The sequence below is a fragment of the Nomascus leucogenys genome, chromosome 4 (assembly GCF_006542625.1).
Source record: "Nomascus leucogenys isolate Asia chromosome 4, Asia_NLE_v1, whole genome shotgun sequence".
In the NCBI taxonomy this organism is placed as follows: domain Eukaryota; kingdom Metazoa; phylum Chordata; class Mammalia; order Primates; family Hylobatidae; genus Nomascus; species Nomascus leucogenys.
The window spans coordinates 132,888,302-132,901,121 of NC_044384.1; the positions used below are offsets into that span (position 1 = coordinate 132,888,302).

Sequence of the window (12,820 nt, forward strand, 5' to 3'; positions counted from 1 at the left end):
CAATAAGGGATAAGCGTTAAAAGATCTGCAACCTAGGGAGAGCGCATTGGCAGATGATTTCCACTGGTCAGAGTCTCCAGATTCCGTAATAAGGAAATTGCTTACAATAAAGCTCAAACTTTCAGCTTTGTATACAGATTCATGAAAGAAAACCTTTGAATTCCTGCTTTTGGGCATCTTCCACTCAAGTTGATAGCTGCATTGAAACGAGTACGCAGTTGTTTGACTTTTCCTTTAAGCTTCTTGCAATTTGATTTAGGACTGTTGTACTGAGCATATGTTAAATCCCAGCCATTATCCAAGGCGCTGTGATATAAATTTCATTAAGATAAGGATTCAGCCTTAGAAAAATCACAGGCTAGCCCTTGGGGCACAGTGCTGGGGAGAGTATGCTCTGAATCCATGACCTACAGGATGAATTAGGCGATTGATAGAGTCTGGACCCTTAGATGATGTGATGGTCATGGAGAGGTACTGCAGAATTAGAGGGGGAACTGAGAAACAGCCCACGAACTTTGGAAGCTAACATGTGTCTAAAGTATACATATGATGCTAACAACCTTTTGTAAGTTGTTGTACCTTCTCCGATTGTGGATGTTGGAGAATTGGCGGTTAATTTTGAAGCTTCCAAGTGATTGACTACTTTGAAATTATAAGTGAATTCAGGCCTTCCTTGGGACCTCTTTAACTCCTCTTCCCCTTGCTCACTCCTCTCCGGCCATGGAGGCTCCTCTGGGCCGTCTCTTAAACTTAACAAACGCCATCTTGCCCAGGCCTGCATTTGTTTGAAATGATCTGAAGATACCTTGCAAAGCCACATCCTCACTTCCTTCTATTTTCTACTCACATGGGACTTGCTGAGTGCTGTGAATAAAATAGCAACTCCTCCTTCCCCTCTTGCATACCTGGCTATATTTATCTGCAAGGCACTTATGAATGTCACTGTCTGAATGTAAACTCCATGAAAGCGAGGACTTTCGTCTGTTGATGCTTTATTAGACCTAATATTTACCTGGAACAGTGTGTGAGTCGTAACATTCAGATATTTGTGGGAGGGTGAAAGGTAGGAACAGAGGGAAAACTCTTCATGTATTTTATTGTTTCTGTCTCTTACTAGAAGGTAAAAGTCCACAAGGGCAAGGCTTCACCCCTAGCACTTAGAAATGTGCTGGCACATAGTCAGTGTTTTAATAAATAATTGGAGAGAAAATTTGTGCAGGTTTGGTTGTGTATACTTAATTATGCAACCATAGTAAACACATATACAGATGTCCTTTAAAAAGTAGCCGTGTTTGTTCCTATATACACCAAAGTTATGCTTGCAGTATAACCTGTAGTAATATAGCATAGAAAGCCACATAGCATATTAGTTAAGAGGCTGAACGCACAACTGCAACCGCCTGTGCTGAGCCCCGATCCCAGCTTTACCTCCTACTGGCAGAATGGTCATGGCAAAGTTATTTAACTGCACCATACCTCAGTTTCCTTTTTTGTAAAATGGGAATGATGGAAGTACCTATCATAGGGTCAAGGGCATTGAGTTAATATAAAGTGCTTAAAATAGTGTATGAAACAGAGTAAACATTCTGGAATTCTTCATAAAAAAATGTTAAGACAAAATATTTATTGATATTATTACTAATTCATTCATATTGGGTACTAAAGAGTGGAAGAGTCCCCTGTTAATTCCATAGCCCAGATGAAGATGACCCTTTGGATCTGTCTCCAGAGGAGCTGGAATATTTTAAAGAGATGAAAGCAGGAAGTGACAGAGATAGGATTTTATTTCCTAAGGGGAGGGTCCTACTGCTTCTATTCTTGCCAGGGTGCTAATTCTTTTCTCTTTTTTAAAATTGCACACAAAATTAAGTGAATCCAAGAAACCTTCCGTATATCGCATGGAGCAGCTTTCAGTGTAGTTGTAGTAGGTAGCACTTAGGGGAAACTCAGTGTAGAGAGGATGTGTTGTCAGGCTGCTGTTGTAGAAACTGCCTGTAGTGTGCATGAAAAGAAAGCAGAAGTTATGTGCAAGGTGCGACTGTACGGCCATGTTGTCAGTGGATGTGTCAGCAGGAGAGGGACACTGCAGAGCAGACATGCAGTTCCAAACATGCCAAAGAGAAACAGTAGCACCTGTGCTATCGCACAGCAGAAAAGGTGTCCTAAGAATTTGAAGAAAGGGGCTGGGCACAGTGGCTCACTCTTGTAATCCCAGCACTTTGGGAGGCCGAGGTGGATGGATCACTTAAGGCCAGGAGTTCGAGACCAGCCTGGCCAACATGGTGAAACCCCCTGTCCCTACTAAAAACACAAAAATTAGCCAGGCGTAGTGGCGCATGCCTGTAATCCCAGCTACTCGGGAGTCTGAGGCAGGAGGATAGCTTGAACCCTGGAGGTAGAGATTGCAGTGAGCTGAGATCACGCCAGTGCACTCCAGCCTAGGCAACAGAACGAGACTCTATCCCCCCCCGCCTCCACCCACCAAAAAAAAGAATTTGAAGAAAGGGCAGAATATACCAATAGAGATGGTAAAATTTGTACGTTATATAACCATGGAAAATATTTGTTCAGCCTATAGTATCCCAGAAGATGGAAGAGTTTGAAGAGAAAAGGGAGTGGGAGCAATGGGAGGCCAGAACTTTTCTAATATTCCCTGGCTAGATTGTAGCATTTATTACCTAATCAAGAAAGGAGTGTATTTGATCAAACTAAATTCATATTTACAAGTATATTTTACCTGTGTGCTAGACAGGAAGTGAGTATTCTAAGGACTGGTGGTGGTGTGGGTACCCAACTCTTTAACATAAACACTAAACAAACTGTTTAAGATATGAAAATTGTAGTTCTTATCCACATAAGGAATGCCTACTTTGGATCTATTGCCAGTTAAGTTAGTCGGAGGATCTGCATTCCTTCTCTGGCCAGTCCCGGACTACCTTCTGCCAGCTGCTTCGTGCCGCCTTTTTCTAACCAGCTTCTGATGTCCAGTGCATATACACTCATACTAATTCAACCTGACAGAAATGCAGACAGAAGAGAATGTCCAATGGCATCTTAAGAAGACTCCAGAAAAATGAGTTGGTCAGACTGTAAGTGAGTCACTCTTCCTGTCTTGTCCACCGGAATTGGGGCTCACTGATCCTACTTTGCCCAAAGGAGCTTCTATGCAAACAATGAGCATATACATTTGTTTGTATCTAAATGTATTTCTCTTTTTAAAGCTGGATACCCAGTAAGAGTTTATTTGCAAATTATTCGTTTGAAATGATTATAGTGTGGGTTAACGTTGACTTGATAATATTGCACATATTACATTCTCATGTGAGAGCTATCCCACAAGAGCAGCAACTTAGTATAGGAAAAAATAGATAAATAAAACAACTAAAACAACAAAAAGTGAAAACCTGCATCATGCCTGTAGAAACGTTTGAACCACTACATGGGTGAAAAGTACAGTTGTTATGTTGGAAGCCAGTGCCTCAGGAGCAAATGCAGACTCCCAGACTCATACAGTGAGTTTGGGTCAGTTTCCATGGCACTGCCTTGCACGTGGGTGCCCTCTTCTGGAATACTGAAGGCAAGACTGAGAAAAAGGAGTGAGACTTGGAAGGTATGCGGCGGGTGGGGCTGGGGGCAGAATCTGTATGTGATGCTTACTAAAATTTTTTATTGGTGAAGACTGAATTTTGTCTTCTGTGCTGAACAGAGAAATAGCTGTTAGAAATTTTACTAATTAGGTTTTGTGTGTTTCCTTTAGAAAGAGTCTTAAATCATAAGACGCTGTCCCTTCCAGGGAATGTATTCTATGTAAGTGTTGAAAACAGGTTCATTTGAGGCATTTGTCCTGAATTATTCCTACTGAGCGCTAATATTTGTATGGAGATTTATATTTAATAAAGTGTTGTCGTGTATTATCTCATGTCATCATAACCTTAATGATGCTGGTGGTGGTGGTGATAAAAATGGATCTGGTGATAGGAGCAGATGTTTTTTGTTTACCGTATGCCAGACATCTTACATGCCAAGCATCATACATGGATCTTCTCATCTGATCTTCACAACAGCTTGTTAATATGATACTATTATCTGTTTTATAGCTAAAAACCTTAAGGCTTACAGACAATGATGACCTTACCTACCTAAGTTCCCAGAACTGGTGACCACTAGAGCCAAGTGTTTAAACTTGGGTGGTCTAACTGGAGTTCTCCAGCAATAATTGCTTTTGGCATCTTCTAAATTAATAATCATTACTTGCTGGCAAACTGAACACTCACAGGTAGAATTTCCTTAACAAATGAAGGGAGACCCCAGAATTCTTCTGCTGTAATAGAATTCAAATGAATACACTGCTGCTAGACATATTTCTTTGGCACACTTTCTTGTTCTTTGGTCATATTGAGCATTCTAGCCTCTCCTAGGTGATTCCCTCCACCAACATAAGGGTGGCTAATTCACCTCTACTGAATTCTTGGAGATAGGGGACGGTTGCCATTGCTACCAGACAGCTCTGCCTGGTTAACCTGTGGGTACCTGGTACCTATCGTTTCTTTGAACCAAACTCCTGGTCTTCCCCGAGTGCTTGTTTCTTTCCATGTGCGCACACTGTTACCCATTCCCTCTTCTTCCTCTTGTGTTCGTTGTCTTGTTTGGTGGCATCACCTTCCACCAGCTTTTACATCAGGGTTAGCCTCGTACCCACTCTCTGAACATAGCTCCATGCACATCTCAAGCTACTCATCCCGTTCTTCCATTTTACCTTCTAAGTAGCTTTCAGAGCAGGCTTTTCCTTCATATTCACACAGACTCGCAGTTTAGTTTCTCATCTCTTGACGGTACTATTCTGATACCTTTTGTAGCTGGCTTTTCTGTCTTCAATTTTGTCTCCCTCCAGTTTTCCCTCCACACTACAAGCAAAATTGATCTTACCAAAACCCAAGTCTGATTGTTATTCCCATCTTTACACCTATAGTGACCTCCCATGTGTTAGAGGGGTAACTCAAAGCTCTGACAGTGCATCGAGATCATCTTGGTCCTTAAACAGAAGAATGCCACGGCCCATCGCAGGCCAGCGACTGAGAATTCCCTGCAGTGCGCCCTGGCGCGTGTCTTTCCTGAAATCTGCACTTGTCCTCACATCCTACTTGGATAGCTAATGGACATCTCAAGGTGAACCATCAAAAATGGAACTTCTTTTTCTCACAACCTGTGCTAACTTTGGTTTTTCGTGTCTTGGTTGATGGCAACCCCACCCTTGAAGTTGCTCGGGCCTAAAACTTAACTACTATTATCTCAGCCCTCCCAAAGGACCAGTCAGCTGGTCCTCCGGGACCTACAGCCCCTGCCCCCACCCAAGCCAGCTCCTCTCTGGCATATGCAGTACCCTGTGACTGATCACCCTGCTTGCACTCCTCCAGTCTATTTTCGAAGCAGTACTTAGAGTGACCCTTTAAAAATATAAATTAATCTTAGATCTTTACTCAGAACCCTTCAATATTAACCATTTCACTCGGTGTAAAAACCAGTCTCCATAGTGGCCCACAAGGCCTTTGAACCACAAAGTCATTCCCCAACTCTGCAGAGGTGTCCTGGGGCATTGCAGTGAGCTCGCAGGTGTTTCTTAGGCTATCTAAATTGTCAAGGGAAACACAGCTCTTATCATCTGTCAAACACTGAACGGCCAGTTCAGCGTCAACATCAGATTGTGCTATATTCCTTTTGATGTCATAGCTTTGAGCTGGATATTCACCACTTGTTGTGATAAAAATTAAGTGCTATGAGAAAACGAATGAGTGGCAGTATTAAGTCGGATAAGAGATTTAGGAAGTCATATGGCCCAGAGGCACACACATCCATTAGTAAGCAATCGTTATTTAATAATAAAAATGATTTTTCTTTCCATTTGTCTGTATTGTTTCTTCAAATGACTGTAAATTGTTGGGTCCAAACTTAATAAGTATTTATACACTATTATTCTGTTACTAAATGGAATATATTTCCTTTGGCCTTGGAGTGTCATAAAAAACTTAAACATTAAAGACTCTGAATCAAGAAAATGTGGGAACCTCTGCCCCACAAGCCCGTTTGCTCTCTGGGTATTCTCCGTTCACTGCCTCTGCCCCAGCCACGCTGGCTTTCTTGCTTGCTGTCACACATCTAACATGCTCCAGCCTCTGGGTCTTCTCTGGGCCTGGAATGCTGTTATTTTATCATATTTGCAAGGCTAATCTCCTTTATTCTTTCTTCAAATGTTTCCTTCTCCATGAGGCCTCCCATGACCACTTTGTAGAAGAATGTTTCCACCCTCATCCCCAAATTAGAGTTCCTCTTCTCTCTTTGCTCTATTTTTTTCCAGAGCAAACGTCACCTTCTAATATGTAGAATTTACTTATTTATTATAATTCTTTATTTTTAGCTCCCCTCCCCACCCAGGGTAGAAGTTTTTAATTCTGTTTTGCTTACTGTAGTCTACCAAGCACCTATAATATCTGGCACATTATAGGGAATTAAATACGTATTCATTGAATCATTGAAGACAGACGTACCAGAAGATGACTGGCAGGAGCAAAATGGATAGTAGTAAAGCATTGGAGTCTCACTGGCCATGTCCAGCTCCTTACCTCAGTTTTCCCATCTGTAAAATGGGTTATACTATTGCCTGTTTCATAAGACTGACAGTTCGATCCCTAGGAAGCAGCCCAGAGGCTGGCACATAGTAAATGCCTAACTATTGTTAACCTATTAGGTTTACGGTACCATGGCGAGTGCTGTGGCTGTTCTGAATGACTTCTCATTTACGTTTCTTTGAGAATTAGATGATGTACTCTGTCTACAATGCCTAGGAAATAAATGCCATAGATAATGATGGACGAAATGATTTTCCTTTCCCTTTTCAGGGGCAATTCATGATTTAGGGTTTTACTTACTTTTTGCAGATGGTGTACGTACTTTTGACTTCTATTTCAGCCCTGAAAGTTGTGCATTTGTACTGGCCCTCTTGTCTGTTGGTTCCAGTTTTCTGTGTTTCCATGTCATCAGCCTGAAGGATGGCAAAGAGGTCATGTTGTTCCCACTGGTCCTTTTATTCCACTTGCAACTGAAGTCATTTCTTCTCACTCCTTGAGATTCTTCTAATTTGCCTTTGCCTAAGTTATGTATAAAATTCAACTCAACTAGGTGGCTGTTATTATTTTCTATGTACAACCCTTGCGGTACACTTTATAAATACAGGGTGATACAGGGAGCTTTGACACCTTAACCTAACTTCTTTCTGGTCCTAGTTTTATTACCACAATTACATAAGCATTTAAAGAAATTTTAAATTTAAATTCAAAGTATGCTATTTATTAAAGTCCTGGGAAAAATTGACAGTAAAACAGTATACTGTTGAGTGTATTGTTTTATACAGGCTATAGTATACTACTGATCTCAGTTTTTTTCCGGAACTTGCCAGGATTAGCTACAGTGAATTGGAAAGTTAGTGCCACATACCATTATTGATAGCATAGTGTGGAAGAAAATGGAGGAAGTAGACATGGCAGATGGCTGTGTTCTTGCATTCTCTTAGCAGATGGCTGTTGAGTACCTTCAGCCGCCCCTTGTGTTGAGGATTCAAACTGGAATTCAAGACACTGGTAGGGGAAAGCAATGAGATTTTAAAAGGTAGCACCAAGAGTTCACAGAATTTGGCATGGTGGGTCTGGGGGTGATGAGAGTGACAAAGGGAACAACATACATAAAAGGCATGGGAGCACAGCTTGTATCTGTGTGGTTCAAGCAGGAGGGAAATGGTAGAGGACAGGTTGAAAAAAGAAATTGGGGTCAGCTTGGAAAGGGCCTTAGGGCATGCTACAGAATATGGATCTTGTGTAGGATTTGTGTAAAGTGGCTACATTATCACATTTGTGGTGGTAGCATGCAGGTCAAGAGAGAAGGATGAAAACAGAAGAGGGTTTTTGTATTTTTTGTTTTTTTTTTTGTATATAGAGGACATTAGAGAAGAATCAGTAGATTATAGGCAACAAAGTCTTGATAAAACTGTAGAAAAACAGCAGGAATAAAAATCACAGAAACAAGTGAAAAAATCCAGAAGGATTCTAATTGTGAATAAGCTACCAGTTGGCAATCATGGAACACCATTATTGGAATGCTTTAAATAAAGTTTAGAAAAAAACATTTCAGGAGGTTTTGCCAGAAAAAATATAAGATGCCTAGTTAAACTTGAATTTCAGAAAAATGATGAATAATATTTTAGTATAAGTATGTCCTGTGCAGTATTTGGGACATACTTATACTATATACTGTTTTGTGATGTGAAATTCAAATTTAATTGGGTACTCTATTTTTATTTGGAAAATCTGCCAATCTTAGTATGATTCAAAAGGTTGTGAGAAGGCCTGGTGATCAGAGTCAATGATCTGGTCCTTCATTTGATGATGGAGTGTTTTGATGAGAGAATATTACCATGTTTACTTGGAGGTCAGAAGTAAAGGCCCCAGGGAAGCATTTTCCTTTTTTTTTCTTTTCTTTTTTTTTTTTTTTTTTTTTTGAGAAGGAGTCTTGCTCTGTCACCCAGGCTGGAGTGCAGTGGCGTGATCTCGGCTCACTGCAAGCTCCGCCTCCCGGGTTCACGCCATTCTCCTGCCTCAGCCTCTCCGAGTAGCTGGGACTACAGGCGCCCACCACCACGCCCGGCTAATTTTTTTGTATTTTTAGTAGAGACGGGGTTTCACCGTGGTCTCAATCTCCTGACCTCGTGATCCGCCCTCCTCGGCCTCCCAAAGTGCTGGGATTACAAGCGTGAGCCACCGCGCCCGGCCGGGAAGCATTTTCTAGAACACAGGGAGAACCTTTTGGGAAGTCTGTTATACATTTAAGTGACTGGTAGGGATTTATTTATTTACAACCTTGCTAGGGTGTAAAGTGATTTGATCAAGAAAAATAGGGAAAACAACTACAGAAAAGAGAAAATCCAAACTACAGAAAGCGTGCAATGCTCAGCAGACTAGAGCTGCAATGTCTTGTGTATTCAAGAAAACAAAATGGGGTGTTATCCCCTCTGAGAGGGATCACTGAGTCGGCTTTATCAAGTGTGAACAAGGCTGGGCTCGCTGTTTCTTACGCTCTTGATAGACAGTGGCGCTTGTGTTCTTGCTCCTGTTTTTATTAGAACTGCAGAAACATTACAAAAACCCCAACAATGAACACTCGGCTGAGAATGTGAGGTCATAGTAGTGTGACCTCACAGGGAGCCAGGTTCTTGGAAGGCTGTGAGGCTCAGCAGACACTGAACTTGGGAGCTGAAGAATACTGGACAGGGCTTCGGAGAGGAAGGATGGTCCACGCGCCCCTCAGGGGTTGCGATGGGCTCTTCTTGTTGCTTTATGGTTGCTGGTAAGTTTATATTGCCATCATATTGTCAAGCTTTCTGATTTAAAAGGAGCAATTTCGGTCCTTGTTCAAATAATCTCTTAAGTTGTGAAATGAATAGAATGAAGCCATCTAGGGACAGGGATATTTATCCTTTGTTCTTTATTTTCTCCTTTTACTGAAGCCTTTTTGAAGAAGATCCAGAAAGTCTGATGCACACAGATTTTGCAATTATATGGTTTTGGTGAATGTGAGGAAAATTAGGTGAAATCACCTGGACCGGGCAGCGTAGTAGAAAAAGGGCAAATATGCAGAATGAGTAACATGAGGAATGGAATGATTTTGGGTAATAAATTTTTAAAATGTGTTCTCATTAGAATAAGCCTCTTGTATTTGAACAAAATTGGGCCAGTACTGTATATGTGGTATAATTACATTGTTTGCACAGAATGATTAAATAAATGCCATGAATTTTCCCTGGGAAGTGAGCAGTAAGTAGTGATTTAATTAAGAAGAAAATCCTTTCTTTGACGTTTGTTTTTACTACATGATAGGAAAAGCACACATGGAAACACAACTCCAAGGGCTTTGTTTTGTGTTTTGTGTGTAATTATAAAAAGTACTTGATTGTAATTAACATAGTTCTTGGAATAAGTATTTTACATTTCTGTCACTTGTATGAGAAAACACAAAATAACCATGAATTGCCTAAAAGAAATTTCTACTATGAGTTTTCTTATCATGGGTTATACTGTCGATAATGATTATTCAATTTCCTGATGGGATAGATTTCACAAAACTGAATGGTAGTGTTAAGTCTCTTTTTAAAAAAATGTTTACATCATAGAGAGGGGGGTCTCTGTGTGATGTCCAGGCTGGTCTCAAACACCTGGGCTAAAGCAGTCCTCCTGCCTTGGCTTCCCAATGTGCAGGGATTACAGGTTTGAGCCTCCACACCCAGCCATGTAATGTTAAGTCTATAAAGGAAGATGTGGGATGAAAAAAATCATGCATTTAAAAATGTATTTTCATGGAGATTTTTATCATAATGAAGCAATTTATTTTAACTGGTAGGCATGTGTATTGGGAAACTGTTCAGGGTGTTGAGGGTTACCATACGTCTTAGTTTGCCTGGGTCAGTTGCAGTTAATGCCTGCTGTTCTGCCATTATACTGACTGTGGTTTGGTATTTGACTTAGAGTTTTAATAAGTGAGCTATTACTATTAATAGCTATGGTAAAATAAGCCAGCACAGGTTTGGTAGACGTAACTTTGTATTCCCAGCTTCTCTCATGGTATCATCTGGGAATGTGTGAGTTGACATTTTTACACAGGTGACTCTAAAAGACTTTCTCTCTTTTCCCTATTCTTAGAGCTTCATTTCAAGGGCAGGATGTCAGGTGCTTGCTGATAAAGTGTGCTTCAAGAAGAGTTGCTAGGGACAGTTAACTCCTTCTAATCCTGTAGTGGTTGAGGGGAGTATGAGACTCTGCAGCTACTTGTTATACCAGCTGGTTGTCCGGGAGCCCTGGCTGCTTTTTCAGTGACCTTGAAGCATAAGGCCAGTGCTTCCTTGGTAGAGCAGTGGGAAAAAGGAATTTGTAAATGAGGTAGAATAAGTGACAAGATGGAGCAGTTCTGCTTAGAAATGCATTTATTTTTGCTACAGTGGTTTTTGTCATTTCGCGATGTAAATTTACAACTTATTTTTAGGTTCAGATTTTTAAAAACATGACAAACACCTTTGGGATCATTGAAATACTATATGACTTGCTTTATTAAAGTATAAAATCCGGTGGTTTGGGCATATTCAGAGTTGTTTAGTCGTTACCACTGTCTTAAGGATGCTTTCATCACCCCAAAATAAACAATGCCCATTAGCAGTACTACTTTTTATTGATAATGCTTTCGTATTTCGTAATGATTATAATAGAATATTTAAGGATTTATTATCTCTGTTTCCCCTTTAGAGTGTCCTGGTTTAGACAGTAAATGGTTATCTGCTTAATGCAAGCCAAGTTAAAGAACTATGGGATAGAGCAAGGGCAGATAAACTCCCATCCGTGGGCCCAATTCAGCCCAGCCTGGAATGGCTTTTAGGTTTTTTAAGGTTGTAACAAAGCAACAACAACAAGGCAGCATGTGTGACAGGGGCCATATGTGGCCTGCACGCCTACGATATTTATGATTTGGTCCATTATAGAAAAACTCTGACCGCCCTTGGTTTAGCATCTGTGCTAAGTGTGTTCAAAGGCCGTTTAAGCACGTTTTATCTTGAGCACGTCTTACTTCCAAGTTAAGATAAAGATTTGGAAATTAATGTATCCTCATTAGTTTCAGTGTTACAAATACAAGAGACCCCTCTGTACCTGACCACAGGTTGTAGTCTTTAAGCCCTTTCTAGGGCGGAATTCTCAACGTGTTGCCTGTGGAGCTTTCTTCCTTCAGTTAGGTTTGTGAGATCAGAATTGTTTTACACTAATTATTATAACACTATTTTTCTTTTTCACTGCGTTGATATCGTATGGTGAAAAACAATAGTGGAGGTCTTAGTAGAACTTCAGGCAGTGGCACCAAACCCTTCTAGTCATTGTATTCTCCACTGTCATGCCCTCAAAATGAAAATAAAGGCCAGTTTCACCTTTAAAAAAAATCCTTGATGAAACCAGTACAGTTTATTTCATTTCAACGCTTGAGATCATGTCTTTTTAATTTTGTGTGTGATAAAATGGGAATAAAGCACTTCTGTTCCTGATAGTCTCCAGGAAAAACATTCATCTGTCATTTAAGTTGGGGTTAAAACTGGTCACTTTTTAAATTTAATGTCATTTTTCCTTGAGAGAATGACTGACAAACTATGGTTATTGGCAAACATTTTCTTGAAAATGGAGTAAGCCTAGTACTTTAAGGAAAACAGCTGATAGTAGTTTGTAGCAAATGATTACATTTGAGCTTTTGAACAAAAGTTAGGATTTTGGAAAACTTATATCTGCCAGCAAAGGTTTGGCAGCTTACCAATACTTGGACTTTAATGGTGACGTTAGTGAATATGATTTTTTTTAAGGTTTTATAATGAAATGTGTCAATACAAATTTTGCAAATAACCAATGTGTGATGTTACAAAATCATGTATAGGTGAAAAGATCCATTCAAAATACAAGATAGATTTTAATGTAAGAGTACAAAAAGTTAATCGACACAATTTTCGATTCCATATTGCAAGTAAGAACATACTTTAGGAAACTACCACTTGTCTCATTTTGGTGTTGTATCAAAAAAGAATATCCACAATTATCTGAAAAGGATATTAAAGTATTTCCTTTTTCTAATGAAATATGAGTGAGGGCACATTTTCTTAATGCGCTTCAACTAAAATGATACATTGTTACTGGTTGAATATAGAAATGGCTCTTAGAATCCAACTGTCTTGTAGTAAACCAGCTGTTAAAGAAAT

The 12,820-nt window shown here is 40.1% G+C and overlaps 1 protein-coding gene across 1 annotated transcript in view; it reads left to right on the forward strand.

Moving 5' to 3' along the window:
* Positions 1-12,820, forward strand: part of LOC100581529 (PH and SEC7 domain-containing protein 3) — a 122,058-nt gene that overhangs the window by 68,456 nt on the left and 40,782 nt on the right. The gene's annotated exons all lie outside the window — the stretch shown is intronic.